Source organism: Balaenoptera physalus (assembly GCF_965194825.1).
Source record: "Balaenoptera physalus genome assembly, chromosome: 1".
Classification (NCBI taxonomy): domain Eukaryota; kingdom Metazoa; phylum Chordata; class Mammalia; order Artiodactyla; family Balaenopteridae; genus Balaenoptera; species Balaenoptera physalus.
In genome coordinates, this window is record NC_138882.1 from 9146454 (window position 1) to 9160193 (window position 13740).

Consider the following 13740-nt stretch of genomic DNA (forward strand, 5'->3'; position numbering starts at 1 on the left):
GATAATCCCAGTTTCTGGCAACTTACTAAACAAAGCTTCAACTGATATTACTGTTTGCATACCCACATCCAGCCTCATTTTCAGAGGGACCTCATGCCATCACTCCTGAGTATTTGATAGATTTTTTTAGAGCAAACATGTTAGGCTTCTTGTACTGCTAGCTTTATTTCAGCTTTCTCTAGTCATCTTAGTCAGTCACAATGTATGAAAATATATTGAAAATCTGAGGGAACTAGTCAAATTCTATGCATTCTAAGCTTTTTTAAATTGTCTATTAGATAATTGCAAATAAATGAGTAACATTCCCAAAAACAATAATACACTTATTAGGGTGCTACCAAGGAAAATGGAAGTGTAGGGAGCACTTAAGTTCCATTCCTCCATTGAAACAGTGATTGATCTGGCAAAAACTGTCAGAATCAACTTTTTCAGAATACTGGAATCTAATAAATATCTTACAAAAAATCAAGGGAGTGCTTAATGAATAAATAAGCTCCTCAACTTTTGTAAGAGAATGTTGTGGAATTTTGCTTACCTGCCTACCACCCACCCCTCATTACCTAGATCAGAGGTGACCATAGGGATGTAAGACCATGTTTCTTGTGAAACTTCCTGGTATCATTGAGGTGCAAGAACAAGAGTACAGATCTTGTTCTCAAAGAATTATTATTATACATCAAGTCCTGTCTTGTAGCCCCCTATGGAATCTTCTCAAGGATTTGTTTTTGTTTCCCCTCCTTTGGAATTCTGTCAGGGCTGGAATGACCACTCTGTGGCAATTATTGAAAGCATTTAAAGATATACACTACCTGCTACCATCTGGGGTAAGATAAAACAGATGGGGCAAGCAGCAGACAGACCAAAAAGCCTAGGAAGTAAGAGGTTGGGGTAGGAGGAGATACCTTTGAAATAAAGCTGTTAAAGAACTCCTGTATGGGGATTCCAGAAGTCTGTTGCACGTGCCCAAAGCTAGATGAATTCTCAGAAAAGAACTGAGAAGAGGATAAGCTTCCACCTCTGGCTATCTTTAAACAGTAAGTGAAGGGTAAGGCAGAAATTCAAATAGTCTGACTAAGCATTGAAGGAGAAATAATATTTGAAATGATAATGCCTGAAAACCTTCCAAAATTGATGAATGATATGAATCTACACATTCAAGAAGGTTATCGAACTCCAAATAAAGTCAATGTTAAAATATTCACAGCAAGATACAATCAAACTTTTGAAAGACAAAGAGAGGAACTTGAAAGCAGCAAGAGAAAAAATGACTTGCCATTTACAAGGGAGCCACAATAAGATTAACAGCCAATTTCTCATCAGAAACTGTGGAAGTCAGAAGGCAGTGGAATAACATATTTAAAGTGCTGGGAAAAAATGTCAACCCAAAATTTCATATCCAGCAAAACTAACCTTCAGAAATGAAGGAGAAATAAAGACATTCCCAGAAGAAAATGAAAGCAGAGGGAAATACTGGTACTTGACCTGGCCTCAAAGAAGTGCCAAACAGATCAGTAAACCCAAGCCATATGAAGAAATAAAGGACACCAGTCAAGGAAACTACATAGGTAAATGTAAAAAAGTTGTATTATTGTATATTTGGTTTGTAATCATTTTTGTTCTCTATAATATTTAAAAGACAAATGAATGCATAATAATTATAAATCTATGTTAATGAGTACACAGCATATGAAAGATATAATTTGTGACAATAACACAAAGAGGGAGAGATGAAGTAGTATAGGAGCAAAGATTTTGTATACCATCAAACTTAAGTAGGTATTAATTCAAACTTTTTTTTAATAGATTTATCCCCATGGTAATCATTAAGAAAAAAATCTTTTAAAATATACAGAAAAAGAAATGAGAAGGAAATTAAAATCATGCCCTACAAAAAAGTTAAACACAAAAGAAGGCAGTATTGAAGGAAAAGAAAGAATAAAAATTGTATAAGACATATAGAAAAAAAGGCAAAATGGCAGAAGTAAGTACTTCCTTACCGGTAATTACTTCATTTGTAAATTTTTAAGCTCTCCAATCAAAGGGCAGAGTTGGCAGATTAGAATTTAATAAAAATGACCCAACTATATGCTGTCTACAAGATACTCAATTTAGATCCAAAGATACAAATAGGATGAAAGTGAAAGGATGTAAAATCAGATACTATGTATCCAAATAGTAACCAAAAGAGAGCTTGGGTAGTTATAATAACATCAGATGCAATAGACTTTAAGTCAAAAATTGTTACAAGAGACAAAGAAAGACATCATATATTCAAGAAAGCATCACTCCATCAAGAAGATATAACAAATATAATCAGAGCCTCAAAACAGAGGCCCAAAATACATGAAACAAAAATGGACAAAAATGAAGAGAAATAGTTCTACAATAATGGAGTATTCAATGTCCCACTTTCAATAATGGATAGAATAACTATACAGAAGTTCAGTAAGGAAAAAGAGGAACTGAACAACATTGTAAACCAACTAGACATAACAGAAAAATATAGAACATTCCACCCAAAAACATCAAAATAGACACCCTCTTCAATGCATATGAAACATTTCCCCAAGACAGATCACAAATATTAGGCCACAAAACAAATCTAAGTAAAATTTAACAAACTAAAAATCATACAATCTATCTTCTCCAAATACAATGGAATGAAGTTAATAACAGAAATCAATAACAAATGGGAAACTGGAAAAATTGCATATATGTGGAAATTAAACAACAAATTCTTCAACAACAAATGGTTCAAAGAAAAAAATCACAAGGAAAATGAGAAAATGCTTTTGAGATAAATTAAAAGCACAGCATAACAAAACTTATGGGATGAGGCAAAAGCAGTGCTCAAAGGGAAATGTATAGCTGTAAATGCCCATTGAAAAGGAAGGAAGTTCTCAAGTCAATAATACAGCCTTTCACCTTAAGAAACTAGGAAAAGAAGAGAAAACTGAGCTCAAAGCTAGCAGAAGGAAGAATATAATAAAGATTAATGCATAAACAAAATTAAGAATAGAAAATAATAGAGGGAACCTATAAAACAAAAAGTTGATTCTTAGAAAAGTTTTTAAAAAATTGGCAAACCTACAGCTAGATTAACTAAGAAGAATGAGAGAAAATGAAAATTACTAAAATCAAAAGTGACAGTAGATCCATTACTATTAAACTTATAGAAATAAAGGTGATTATAGGATAACACTATAAACAATTGTATACCAACAAAATAGCTAATCTTGATTAAATGGACAAATTCCTAGAAAGACATAAACTTCCAAAATTGAGTCAAAAAGAAATATAAAATCTGAACAGATCTGTAACACATAAGGAGATTGAATCATTAATTAAAAACCCTCCCAAAAAAGAAAGGTACAGTACCAGATGGCTTTGCTGCTGAATTCTACCAAACATTAAAAGCAGAATTAGCACCAATCTTTCTCAAGCTTTTCCAAAAAATAGAAGAGGAGAGAACATGTCCTAATTCATTCCACGAGATCAGCATTACCCTGATACCAAAGCCAGAAAAAGACATTAAAGGGGAAAAAAAGTTACAAGCCAATAAGACTTATGAATATAAATGCAAAAAATTGTCAACAAAATACTAGCAACCTGAATTCAACAGTATATAAAAAGGAGTATACATCATGACCAAGTGATATTTATCTCAGGAATGTAAGTATATTTTAACATAAGAAAAATCAACGTAATACACCACATTAAGAGAACTAGGGGAAAAACACATGATTATCTCAATTTATGGAGAGAAAGCATTTGACATATTTGAACATTTCATGATAAAAAAATTCAGCAAAATAGGAGTAGAAGAGAATTTCTTCAACATGATGAAGGATATTTATAAGAAAATCCCCAACTACCATCATACTCAGTGGTGAAAGACTGACTTTTTCACCCTAAGATCAGAAACAAGACAAGAATGCCCACTTTTGGCCCTGCTATTCAACATTTTACTGGAAGTTGTAGACAGGCAATTAGGTAAGTAAAATAAATAAAAGGCATTCAAATGGGAAAGGAATAAGTAAAACCATCTCTAATCACAGATAGCATGATTCTATACATAGAAAATTCTAAAGTTTACACACACACAACTATTAAAGTTAATGAACAAATTCAACATTGTTGCAGAGGACAATATCAACACACAAAAATCAGCAATCAATTGTATTTCATTACACTAACAATGAATACTCTGGAAAGGAAACTAAGAAAATAATTTGATTTTTAATGGCAACAAAAAAAAATGATTTAGGAATAAATTTAACCAAAGAGGTACAGGACCTGTATAGCAAAAACTAAAGTCCTGCTGAATGGAATTAAAGAAGATCTAGATAAGAAATATATCCCATGTACATGGATTGGAACATTTATTATTTTTAAGAAGGAAATAATACCCAAAGAAATCTGCAAATACAATGCAATCCTTACCAAATCTTGACAGCCTTTCTTGCAGAAATATAAAACCTGATTCTAGAATTCATATGAAATTGCAAGGGACTCCACATAGAGAAAATAATCTTGAAAAAGAAAAACAAAGTTGGAGGGCTCACACATCTTGATTTCAACACTTAGTACAAAGCTACAGCAATAGAAGCATTGTGGTACAGACATAAGAATAGACATACAGATAAATGGAATAAAATTGAGAATCCAGAAGTAAACCCACACACCTACGGTCATTAATCTTCGACAAAGGAGGCAAGAATATACAACGGAGAAAAGACAGTCTCTTCAGCAAGTGGTGCTGGGAAACCCAGACAGCCCCATGTAACTCAATGAAGTTATAACTCTCCTTCACAGAATACACAAAAATAAACTCAAAACGGCTTAAAGACTTAAATATAAGACATGACACCATAAAACTCCCAGAAGAGATCATAGGCAAAACATCCTCTGACATAAATTGTACCAATGTTTTCCTAGGTCAGTCTCCCAAGGCAATAGAAATAAAAGCAAGAATAATCAAATGGGACCTAATCAAACTTATAATCCTTTGAACAGTGAAGGAAACCATAAACAAAATGAAAAGACAACCTGTGCATGGGGAGAAAATATTTCCAAATGATGCCACCACCAAGGGCTTGATTTCCAAAATATACAAACAGCTTATACAACTGAACAACAAAAAAGCAAATGATCCAATTGAAAAATGGGCAGAAAACCTAAATAGATATTTCTCCAAAGAAGACATACAGATGGCCAAAAGGCACATGAAAAGATGCTCAACATCACTAATTATTAGTGAAATGCAAATCAAAACTACAATGAGGTACCATTTCACACTGGTCAAAATGGCCATCATTAAGAAGTCTACAAATAACAAATGCTGGAGAGGGTGTGGAGAAAAGGGAACCCTCTTGCACTGTTGGTGGAAATGTAAATTGGTGCAGCCACTATGGAGAACGGTATGGAGGTTCCTTAAAAAACTAATAATTAGTGATGTTGAACATCTTTTCACGTGCCTGTTGGCCATCTGTATGTCTTCTTTGAAGAAATGTCTATTTAGATTTTCTGCCCATTTTTTGATTGGGTTGTTTGTTTTTTTGATATTAAGCTGCATGAGCTGTTTGTATATTTTGGAGATTAATCCCTTGTTGGTTGTTTCATTTAAAAATAGAATTACCATATGATCCAGCAATCCCACTCCTGGGCATATATCCAGACAAAACTAATTCAAAAAGATACATGCACCCCTATGTTCATAGCAGCAGTATTCACAATAGCCAAGACATGGAAATAACTTAAATGTCCATCAACAGATGAATGGATAAAGAAGATGTGGTACATATATACAATGGAATACTACTCAGCCATAAAAAAGAACAAAATAATGCCATTTTCAGCAACATGGATGGACCTAGAGATTATCATACTAAGTAAAGTCAGAAGGAGAAAGATAAACACCATATGATATCACTTATATGTGGAATCTAAAATATAGCACAAATGAACCTATCTATGAAACAGAAACAGACTCACAGACATAGAGAACAGACTTGTGGTTTCCAACGGGGTGGGGTGGTGGGGGAGGAATGGAGTGAGAGTTTGGGATTAGCAGATGCAAACTACTATATACAGGATGGATAAACAACAAGGTCCTACTGTATAGCACAGGGAACTATATTCAATATCCTGTGATAAACCAAAATGGAAAAGAATATGAAAAAGTATATATATATATATCTATATATATATCTATATCTATATCTATAAATATATAGATATGTATAACTGAATCACTTTGCTGTACAGGAGAAATTAACAACATTGTAAATCAACTATACTTCAATAAAATAAATTTAAAAATAAAAAACACTGATGGGGGAAGAAAGTAATATTGTCCACAGACTATACTCACACACGTGCTTCACACACATATACATATATGTGTGAAAGCTTTTTGAAAACATGAGAAAATGGAAGAATATTTAGTAAAATTAACATCAATAATTTCAGTTCACCTCATGAGATAACACAAAGATTGGATTATCAAATCACACTCAGATGTATCAGTGATTAGGTGATATCCACACTTACTAAGCAATTTTAATAATACCAGTAATTTCAAGGCTCAGGCAAAACAGAGTGGTCTGGGACTGCTGATTAGCCCCCCATCTCAAGTCAACACTGAAATCTCTACGTAATAAATACAGTCCTATCAATTACACAAGAGGGAGTTGTTTCAGACTTGAAATACCTCCATTTTACACTTAGAGTTACAAAGCTTACATGACGTTTTCTAGGGAGCATTGCTCCACAAGTTAATACATTTCTGGTTTCTTGATCATAAGAAATACTAGATTAACCAGGTATATTTTGCTAAATGCATTTCACAGATAAGGATTCTCCCAATAGTAAATACTATTAACATATCTGACAAGAATTCTGTCTGTGTTTACAAGGGCATTTGACCAAGACATCTTTTTTTCTTTACCAGGGACATCATTTTAGGAAGGAAAGAGAACAGAAGGTAAGCCTGCTGTTAACCATTTCTGTCGGGCTTTACTATAAACAGCCAAAGAATTTGTTCAAATACTTTGTTCAAAGAATTCAATGTTCAAATAAAGAATAAAATAACAATTTTATCTTTATTTAAGCAATAACAACAAATAAAATATTGACATAAAACACAGAATTTTAAACTCTGTGGATTATAATTTAAATCACAATAAAAATATTCTAGAAATAAATTTTTTCACATGTGATACAGAGTCCACATGTGTTTTATAAAAAGAATTCATTCAAGTTTACAAGAAAAATGACAGGTCACAATAATAAACTTTGAAACATATAAATAGTGAAAACAAGAGAAAATAAAAAGAGTGAGTAAATAATTGGGAAAATGTTTATCTTCGATAATATGAAGAAAAGTTAAGTGATGACTTTCACATTCTAGGCTAGCAAAACATTGTTTTCAATAATGATACAAATCTTCTTAAGGCTAAAAAGAAGCTTATTTTCTAAATTTATAGTTTATTTTATAAATTGGTTCAATTTTGAAGAAAAATATGAGTATATGTATAATTTAGATATAAAATCATTACATTACTAAAAGAATTAAGTTTATAATTCACAGAATTCAAAGTTCATTGCATAACAATATCTTTGTGGAATTATATTTGAACAAAAATTTGGTAAAAACAGGTGAATAATACTGGAGAAATTATTAATATTTTATTTAAAATTAATTCAATTATAGTAAATAGAACAATCATAAAATGTTTATAAAATGTATTTTACATATAAAATTACTAAATATCTATGCTATAAAGTTAAAATACACAAAACAGACTCCATTTTATTATGGTCATTTTCAGTGCAAATATGTAAAGAATGTAAGCAGTCCAAAGATAGAAAGATTCACAAGTAAAAACAATTTTTTTAATATTATAAAAAATTTGAATGCTTATGTTGCCTTTTTCTAAATGGTATCCGCAATTGTTATATGTCCAGTTGAAAATTTAGGAGAAAGAAACTAATCCAAAGAAGTTAATGGTTACATATAAAGGTATTTACCCTGGATTAATTCATTCATTCAACAAATAGTTATTGAATATCTTCTAAGTGCCAGGTGCTTGAAATATATAAGTGAATAGATAAAACTGTTAGTATCTTATTCCTTTTTATCTAACAAAAAAGTGTTATTTTTCCCATTCATATACTTCTTTAAAATATTAAATGTCCCCTCATGTCTTTAAGACATTAAATTTTTGTCTAAAATAGCACAGAAACTAGATAATCTTTCAATTTTTTACCACATTTTCAAAAAATGTAAAAAAAGGTCATAAACAAGGGAAAGCAATTGAGAAAAATCAAACCATTTTTGAGAAAAATTTGGTCATGATACATATGTATATTTACAAACAAAAAGCTGGCAACTTCAGATTTAACATAGTCAAAATAGATTTTAAAATATCCATAGTATAATCTATAGCTTGGTTCCAAATATACTTCTCGCTACATATTCTCTTTGAATTCAAATTCAATTAATGATTTTTAATTGCTTAAATACCTATGCTTTCTCTCTCACCTGGGAACCTGGCACCTGCTGTCGCCTTGGCTAGGACACTGCCTACCCTTAGATCACATTCTTGGTTTAATCAACTTATACTCAATCTTCAAGACATTTCTTCATTAGGCTTCCCTCAGTGTTGGTTTGCAAACTCAGGAGCTTCCTGTGTGAAATCTGAAATTGGTCCCCATACAGAAGAAGAAGGAGAGACCAAAGAAAGAGGCAGACCACTCCAGATTTGTAGACAGCAGTTTTAATAAGCAAGGGAACCTACCAGGCTTGTCTTGGGCAGCTGCATGATGAGTAATCTCTGCACCCACCCTCCAGAACCTTAAGAGTTTATTAGGAGGTCTGAAGGGTTCAGTCACATCTACTGTCCAGATGGTCTCAAGGACACATTGCTCTCTGGAGTCTGTGTCCTTGAAAAGGTCGCAGCTGTGGGAACCCTGGGCAGAATATACATTCTAAGAATGGGGGAAGGATGCGGTGCCTCTGCCTGCCTGCATCCAGTTTGTGGGTCAACTTGCATCACATCTGGATGACTTCCTCTAATACTCAGAGAGAATTTACCTGACTTCATAAAGATGTTGATTTTCCTTATTATGTTTTCCATTGTATTTTATTTCTCTATTTGACAGCTTTTGGTTATTTTCTTTACACCAAATTGTTAGGTCCTTGGAGTCATGGGCCATTAACATCACTGTGCTCCTCCACAAGTGTGCCTGGCTTATCACAGGTGCCATCCAATGAGTGCATAAGACACAACCACTGTTCCCAAGAAGCTCATCATCTTTAGTAGATGGTCACATGGATAATGGTATAATAATACATTAAAATAAGTGTAGTAATGGAGAAAGTTTTATAAGGAGAACAAAAAAAAAACTCTAGAGAAAATTATATTCTAATTTAAAATATTTAATCTGGGGGCTTCAAAGATGTTCTTCAGTAGTCAAGATCAATAACAACGTTTCAAGGAGAGAGGTTTTTGGTGCAAAAACTGTACAAGAGGATGTTGTTTGAGAACCTATAGATATTTACACATGGTACAGATATTTACATACAGCTGAAGCATCAGATGGAAAGGAAGGTGGATAAGGGATGAATTCAAAGAAACAGATAGAACTTACTGTGCCTGATGTAGAATGAGAAACAGGCAAAATACTATGAAACCTCACAAGGAAAAGGAAAAAGATTCAGTAAGGAAAACTTAGAAGGGATGTTCACAAAGATGGGATAAAATAAGAATATCTTAAATATAGTTCACAACAGGCATTTCAAAATAAACAGATCCAAAGCAGAATTCGGAATTACCCACAACCCACTTCCATCTATTCCTCCCAAGTCTATCCCATCGGAGAAAATGGCAGTACGTTCATTTGCTGTGAGCAAAAACCTGGGAGTCATCATTGAGGACTCTTCTTCAGCCCCTACATCAAATCCGTGACAAGTCTCATTGACTCTACTTCTACATCAAACTATAAATCTGTCTACTCTCTTCGTGTCCAGTGTTACTCCCCTATTCAAACCACTTCCCTCTATCACCTAGTCCACTGCAATAGCTCCCCATGTGATCTCCTTTCTTCCATTTCTGGCTTCCTAAAATATCTCCACACAATAAAAAGAATGATCTTTTCAAAATGAAATCAGATTACGCCATTCCTCTACTAAAAAACTCTAACTGCTCCCTATTTCATATAGAATAAAATCCATCTTTTTGTAAAAACTCATGAGGTCCTTCATTACATAGTACTATCAATTTCTGAAAAAAGGATAAACCAGGAAAGGAGACACACGATAGAGGATATACTGGGGTTATAGAAGAAATGGAAATAGAGGGTGATGGCGAAAGTGTGCTAAATCCTCATCTTCCATAGAAATGACAGTAGATGATATTTAACCTCATTAAGCAAAAAAGGAGCAGTAAAATTATATTATTTAGAAATGCTGAGGTGTTTACTAAAAAAAAAATATTTGAAAGTTTCAGTAAGAGGTCACTCTTTTTATTAAAAATTATTTATTTAATGAATGCAAGGTGATTGAAATTTAATTTTCAAGTGGTAGATAATTCCTTGGATATGAAAATATATCAGATCATCGTATACAGCAGACTGCCTGCCAACTTATTTTGCAATGCTAGTATGCAAACCTCTTATCACAAACTAATAAAGGAAAAAATCTCAATTGTATTTATAAAAACAAATGATAAATTATAAATACATGATTAACAAAAAAGCCCAGCAGCATTTTAAAAGAATAATGCAGCATGACAAGTTAGGACTTATCCCATGAATAAAAAGATGATTCAATCATTAGAATACCTGTCAACAAAATTCCTTTTACTAAAATATTTAAGGATCAAGTTTATGAAGAACCATTAGAAAGAACTTGATAAATTTTGCAGCCATACCAGAGCTATCTTTAAGCATGGTAGAGTAGAAAGTTTCCAAGTCCAATAAGTACTGAGGTAGGAACCAAGAGTAAAGGTCTACTTTTAATAAAGATTACTAAAATCAGTTTCAATAAAACCAGAAAGAAGACAGGGCTGATCCTTATTGCTTCTGACACTGAATAGTGATGAGAAGTTTCTAACTAATGCAATGAGAGAAGGCACTGAAACTGAATTACAAAATCCTATACAAAAGGTGGGAGGTGACATTATCATTTTTGATAAATGATGAGATTATATCATTAGAAACCTAAAAGGCTCTACTAAAAATATCAGAACAATAAGAATTCAACTATAAATCATTTTTTGCTTCCACTAACCAAAGAGATATGGAATTAACAAAAATCAGCAAAATTATAAAATGTCAAAGTAAATAAAAAAGAATGCCAAAAGACCCTCTTGCAGAATCACTACTTAATTATGTTAAATGACAAAACAGGACAACAGTAAATGGAGAAACAGGTCATCTTCCATTAGGTAAAAACCTAAAAACCTAACATTATTAAAAATAAGTTTCTCCCTAATTAATATATGAATTAAATTGTGATTGCTGCCTCAATGTTTTAAGATGTTTTAGTATTCTTGTACGTGGCGACAGGAATTGACAAACTGATTTCTCTAATTATGAGTCTCAATTATGGGACTCTCATTTCCCTGGCTGGTGACTGGTTTAATAATGGGCTTATGAGCATTTCTGGTCTGTTAGACATGTTAGAAAGTCTGTAGGGTAAGACTTCTGGGAAAGTATCCACTGTTCCTAAGGTATAGTTAGAGGAAAACAGTCCCAGCCCCATTTTCCTAGGGATGTTGCTGTATCCAGATAGGAAATCTGGACCTGGAATTGGTGTTACCAAGTCAACAGAGGATGGGAACACACAGATGACACTCGAACTATTTCTGATGAGAAACAATAACTTTCCTTATCATTTAAGCCAGTTTGAGTCAAGATTATTTGCTGCTTAAAGGAGTCCAAATGATATAACTTAGTTGCACATTTGAAAAAGCAGTATGAGCAAGTCTAAACAGTGGGCCTGAAACATGCTAAGAGGTTATTAGGCAGGAAGTTCTGTACTAGATAAGGTAAATGATGAAAGAGGCAGAAAATGTTGATGTATACCTTTGAAAGTAGCCGTCAACAATGTAATATAAGTGAGGTCAATATAAGTGTAAGAAGGATACCCAGTATAAGAAGGATATTTTTGTGTCACCATATAATTTTATTTTTTCCTAATATCCCACATTTCCTGTTTTTTTAGATAAAGCCACTCTCATATGCACATTTGAATGTCATGAAATACCAACAGCCCACAAAAAAGAAATATGCTACACTGAAACATGGAAAATAAATACAGGATCTCCAGATGGGGCTTGTTCTTCCCATCTCTGCTGATAAGCCCTCCTGAGAATGCTCTAATGGAATACGTGTTTGAGACGAGGAAGGAGCTGAACTGGCAGGGGATTTACAACGTGAACCAGTGAATGTGAATATATGGAAATTATATACACCTTCATGAAAGTTCACACATGGGATCTGGACTGAGAATTTGCATGGCCTGTCCTGAAAATGTTTATCAGTGTAGCACGTAAAGCTAGTTTCTGAAGAAACCATGAGTCAGAATGGTTTCTGTTTTCATAAGATTAACATAAAATTATTGGGATGCTGTTTCTACTGCAGAATGGTAATATGCAGAAATCAGTTTGTAGAAAATTATTTTTCCGAAACAATTAAGCCACTGTTGCCTTCAATCACTGGCACTGATGAATCTTTGTGAATGCATGACTCTGTTCCAGTGGAAATGCAACCCTAGTCATAAATTATCTGCCCGACAATGATAGATTCTAGAGAATTAATTATTAGTTGATTCTATCTTTAAATGAAAATTGATTAGGCATCCTTGGGAAAAAATACTATATGCTTAGCCAAAATTAATTGGACTTATAATAAAAGTGCCCCTTCAGGTTTAAATAGCATTATAAATTGATAAGTATTCAAAAATATTAAGAATAAAAGGTATACAAATAGCAGTGGTCAAAGAACTGGAAAAGGGCTCTTGTATTATTACCTTTCATCTCTATTTTTATAATAAATGATAAAGGTTCACTTAAGTTTTTTATTGAAGTTTAGTTTTAATTCTAAAAGAGAAAGAATATCTTAGTATGACACATGTGCATTTTTATATAGGTGTATTTGCCAGGTTTTATAATGACTTTGAAGTTTTATTGCTTTGTTTGTATAATGATTGGAACAAAATTAAATTTCAGCTGTGAGTCCAATTCCATTGTCTTTACTGAAGTATAGATTACCATGACTGCATGATTAGGTCCAACACATTAAATGAGTATTAAAGAATAGCTTTAAAACAAACAAAAAATGTGGAAATCTAAAGCTGAAGCTCATGCAACATGGGAACAGAAAAGTACACATCGTAAGTGCAGAAAATCCTTTCACTGCTCTGCTCCAATGAAGCCTAAAATGCCAAGAACTGAATGAGTTAAATATAAAGTTCTACTGATATTCCAAACTGCTCTAGTTTGTTCATTAAATAATAATTTATTTTAAGAAAGTGTGCTAATAAGAATAGTTGTTAAAACTTTTACAGTTATTCCAACCTGATGATCCCCACAGAATTAATAACAGTCTATGCCGGAAAGCTTTTTAATGCACATTTTTTTGTAGTGGCATTTTCATTACTAGCTAGTTCAGAATGGTTATCTCTCTTAACTCTTATGACAAATGAAGTCTGGCTTTGGTGTCACGTGCCCTGTC

At 32.9% G+C, this 13740-nt stretch overlaps 1 long non-coding RNA gene across 2 annotated transcripts in view; it reads left to right on the plus strand.

Annotated features, from left to right (window-relative positions):
* LOC309644620 overlaps nt 1-13242 on the plus strand; it is a 44950-nt gene extending 31708 nt beyond the window's left edge. Inside the window, exon 3 of one of the 2 annotated variants that reach the window (XR_014254523.1) lies at nt 1-13242. This is a non-coding gene — a long non-coding RNA (uncharacterized lncRNA). The other variant, XR_014254524.1, reaches the window with a different exon arrangement.
* Nucleotides 13243-13740: the final 498 nt, after the last annotated feature.